At 35.2% G+C, this 5,074-nt stretch overlaps 1 pseudogene; it reads left to right on the forward strand.

Annotated features, from left to right (window-relative positions):
- The first annotated feature begins 475 nt into the window (after positions 1 to 475).
- Positions 476 to 1,590, forward strand: LOC105521822 (annotated as a pseudogene).
- The last annotated feature ends 3,484 nt before the right edge of the window (positions 1,591 to 5,074 follow it).

A 5,074-nucleotide genomic window follows, 5' to 3' on the forward strand; every position in this document is an offset into this window, starting at 1 on the left:
TCCAACACAGTAGTGGAAATTCTGGCCAGAGGAATTAAACAAGAGAAAGAAATGAAAGGCATCAAAATTGGAAAGAAAGAAGTGAAATTATCTTTATTTGCAGTGGTTATAATCTTATATTTGGAAAAATTTGAGCACCCCACCAAAATACTATTAGAACTGACAAATTCAATAAAGTTGCAAGATACAAAATTAACTTACAAAAATCTGTAGCATTTATATATGCCAACAGCAAACAATCTAGAAGAAAAAGAAAATAATCTCATATATAATAGCTATAAATAAAGTGAAACACATAGAAATAAATCTTCAATTGAAGAAGTGAAAGATCTTTATAATAAAAATCATAAAACATTGATTTAAAAAATTGGTGAGAACATAAAAACTGGATAGTGTAGGAAAAGCTGAGGCAGGCACTCTTGGCTTGGCATAGCCTGTTGCAACCCATGGAGAAATATGTCACTGAGCCACCATGATGCCTGGGCACTTACAGGCAGGCTGTGGCTGAATGGTCACCAACCACTTTGACCAGTTGTGTGATGATGAAGTGGACCTCTTTGAGGTGCTGATGTCAGGGGAGAATAAAAAATAAATGGCAGCAGGAGTGACAATGGGGGCCCTGGGGCCAAGAGCGCAGCTCAGGCCCTCCAACATGGCAGGCAAATAGCTGTGTAAAGAGTCCCAGAAAGACCGCAAGAAACCACTGCGCCCCAGCGTTGGCGTGGTTGACGAGAAAGAGACACAGGTGCTCATCGTGCTTAAGAAAGAAGAAATAAGATGAGTTGGAAGAAGACCTGATCAACAACTTCGGGTTGAAGGAAAAGTAATTAATAGAAGACCAGAAAGACAATCAGCTCTAGAATAAAGATTTGAAAAGCCACTTGAAGAAAAGGGTGGACGCAAATTTTCAGTTGATAGACAGATTATTGACTGTCGACGCCCTGGTGGTCTTGGAAGAGGTCGAGGGTGCTGCGGACATGGAATGGGCTGAGGAGATGGATTTGATTCCCATGGCAAATGTGAATTTTATAGGCATAGCTGAAGTGATAGATCTGTCCTGAAACACGAGGACAAACGTGGAGGCAGTAGACCTCACTACTGGGGAACTGTGAAAGATGAATTAACTGATTTGGATTGATTAAATGTGACTGAGGTGAAGACCATCCAGTGGCAGACACTGAAAATAAGGAGAGTGACGTTGAAGAGGTAAAGAAAGAGGGTCCTAAAGAGATGATTCTCGATGAGTGGAAGACTATTCAAAATAAGGAGTGGTCAAAGTGGAATTTAATATCTGAAAACCAAATGAAGCTGCTGAAGGGCAGTGGAAGATGCAAGTTGTTTTTCATAAATCAAAGAGTGAAGAGGCTCATGCTACAGATTCTGTTATGGATCGTCTTTTCCAGAAGCCAGCAAACGATGTAATGTCTCAGTTGAAGGTTAATTTTGGAGAACTTGGCTGCCCAGAACCTGATGGTGAGGGAGGATGAGGTAGACATGGGTGTGGCAGACGTCTGAACTGCGGCAGCAGGACCGACAAGTGAAGTGGTTCTGCTCCTGGATGACCCAGAGACATTTCCAGCTCTGGCTTAACTGGATACCACAAGACAACCCCGGTTTCTCTGTGAACCTCTATGTTCAAAGCTTTTGCATGCTTAAGGATTCCAAATGACTAAGAAAATTTTTTTAAAAGACTGTCATTCATACCATTCACACCTAAAAACTGAATTTTATCAGTTGTTAAAATGAACTTCTCTTGCTACACAGAAGAAACAAATATGGCAGGCAATTTTGTATTTAGAAATATATCGGTAGCAGGGATGTTTTCATAATTTTCAGAGATGACACATTCTTCATGAATACTTTTTTATTGCTGCTTGCATATATGCATTTCTAAATTTGAAATATAGATGTGAACAGTGTGTATCAGTTTAAAGCTTTCACTTCATTTGTGTTTTTTAATTAAGGATTTAGATGTTCCCCCCAATTACAAACTGGTTTTAAATCTTGGACATACCGGTTTTAATATCTACTTTGCATTTTCACACATGGTCAACTGGGACATATTAAACTTTCACTTGTCAAATTTTATCTTGTGTGAAAAACTATGTGTATTTTAATTTAGTTTTAGTATTTTCATTTTGGGAAAAATCTTTTTTCACTTCCCATGATAGCTGTAGTATATATATATGATAAATCTTTATATACAGAAATATCAGTACTTGAACAAATGTAAAGCACATTGGTTTATTAACCTTTGCTGCTTGCATGGTTCATTAGGTTCAAATTATAACTGATTTACAATTTCAATAGTTTACTTTTCTTCCCATTTTAAAAACCAAGTTAGGCACCTTATTGGTGAAAGTTGTTTAAGCTACTTATTGATAAACACATCCTGTCAAGTCAAGTAGTTTTGTAGTTATGGTTTTTTGCCCCCTCACACTGGGTTGGTGAAATAAGTTGATTTGGCTAATGTGTAATAAACTGTTATGTAAAATCAGTGTCTTGCCATTTGGTATGATTTCTGTGTGTGAAAGGACCTGAAATCAAAATAGTACATGCGTAACTGACAACTCTGTAACCCTTCCTTGTTCTAAAACGACCCAACGGGCACTGGTTAGTATGGCGAGATGGGGTAGTATTTTAATTTCTGGAATTTGGAAAACCGACATCTTTACTTTATAAGGTTGGAACAGCAGCACCATCCATGAAATATAAACCAAAAATCTTTGCTCTTTCTGAATTTCCTAGATTGCTATTATTTAAAGTTGATGAGTATTTATTCCACAGAAAGTGATAATTATCTTTTCCCTGTTCCTCTATTAGAAAATTAAGTTAATAATGGATTCCTTCAATGAGAGCATCACCACTTATTAAAACACACATAGAGAGAATGATGAATAAAACAGGTTTTCTAGGATTTTCTTTTATTCTTTTGCCATATTTATTGATAAACAGGGAAGAATTTTTTAAATAAGTTTTAAGAATCTTTTATCACTTCATTTTCAGTAATCTTCCAGTAAACTGGCAATGTTCAGTTTAAAAAATATTGGACATCTTCAACGTTAAATATGTCTATTTAGTCAATTGATCCTCACATATGCTTCTAAAAGAGAAATTGTATGTACAAGAGTTATTCAATTGGATTGAAATTATTTATCTATTACCTACTATTCTGACATTTTAGGAAGGAGGTAACTATTTTTTAATTATGGATAAACTTGTGCTGGCGTTTTGGATTTCATGATGCTGAGCATGTTCTGCACTGGTGCTAATGTCTAATACAATTTTATAATACAAGCATACCTGTCACCCAGAGGCAAGCATTAATTTAGTCCATATGGCCTATTAAGCTCTCTTGAGATTGCAACATATGCACTCCTAAATCAGTGAGTTTAGACTTTTTAAGTATCTAACTCATTTCTGAATATGTATCATGCTAATAAACCTCTTGATTTCCAGCAACATACTATAGAAAATACCTACTATTAAAAACATTTCACAAGTTAAAAAAAGGACACAAATGGAAAGATATTCAATATTCATATACTGGTAGAATAATAATTATTAAAATGTCCATACTACCCAAAGTAATCTGTAGATTCAATGCAATCTCTCTCAAAATACCAATGACATCCTTCAGAGAAGTAGAAAACGCAATTCTAAAATTTATATGAAACCACAAAAGAGCCAGAATACTGAAAGACATGCTGAGCATAAACAACAAAACTGGAAGAATCACATTACTTCAAATAATACTACAAAGCTATAATAACCAAAACAGCATGGTGCTGGCATAAAAACACACAGACAAAAAGAACAGAATAAATCACCCAGAAATAAATCCATGCATTTATCGTCAACTCATTTTTGGCAAAGGGACAAAGAGCAAACATTGAGGAAAGGACAGTCTCTTCAAGAAATGTTACTAGGAAAACTGGATATCCCTATGCAGAAGGATAAAATTAGAACCCGATCCCTGACCATTTACATAATCAAATAAAAATGTCTTTAAAACTTAATCTAATACCTGAAGCTATGAAGCTACTAGAAGAAAACACTGATAAAACACACTAGGACATTGTTCTGGGCAAAGATTTTCAGAATAAATCCTCAAAAGCTCAGGTAGCCAAAGCAAAAATGGACATATGAGATCACATAAAGCTAAAAATCTTCTGTCCGGTAAACAATAAACAAAATGAAAAGCCAATTCACAGAATTGGAGAAAATATTTGCAAACTACCCACTAACAAAGGATTAATGACCAGAATATATAAGGAATTCAAACAACTCTATAGGAAAAAAAATAATAATATAATTAAAAATGAGCAAAAACCTGAATAGACATTTCTCAAAAGAAGTGGCCAACAGGTATACAAAATAATGTTCAGTATCCCTAATCATCAGAGAGATGCAAAAAAAAAAAAAAAAACTACAGAGTTGTTATCTGATCCCAGATAAAATGGCTTTTGTCTAAAAGACATCAGTAATGAATACTGGTGAGAATGTGGAGAAAGGGGAACCCTTGTACACTGTTGGTGGGAAGGTAAATTAGTACGATCACTATGGGACAGTATGGGGGTTCCTCAGAAAAACCTGAAAATATAACTACCATATGATCCAGGAATTCCACTGCTGCATATATATCCAAAAGAAAAAAATCAGTATATCAAAAGGATATATGCACTCCCATGTTCATTACAGCATTTTTCACAATAGCCAGCTATGCAGTCAACCTAAGTGTCCATCAAAAGATGAATGGGAAAAAAAATGTGCACTTATACACAAAGGAATATTATTCAGCTATAAAAAAAATGAAATTCTGTCATTTGCAACAATATGGATAGAACTGGAGGACATTATGTTAAGTGAAATAAGCCAGGCACAGAAAGACAATTATCACCTGTTCTCACTCATACATGGGAGCTAAAACAAAACTAAAAATTGAACTGAAAGAGCTAGTGAGTAGAATGATGTTTACCAGAGGCTGAGAAGGGTTAGTGGGGAGGGGAGAATAAAGTAAAGATGGTTAATGGGTATAAAAATACAGTTAGATAGAATAAGATCTAGTATTCAG

The sequence above is a fragment of the Colobus angolensis genome, unplaced genomic scaffold (genome assembly GCF_000951035.1).
Source record: "Colobus angolensis palliatus isolate OR3802 unplaced genomic scaffold, Cang.pa_1.0 Scaffold41, whole genome shotgun sequence".
NCBI lineage: Eukaryota > Metazoa > Chordata > Mammalia > Primates > Cercopithecidae > Colobus > Colobus angolensis.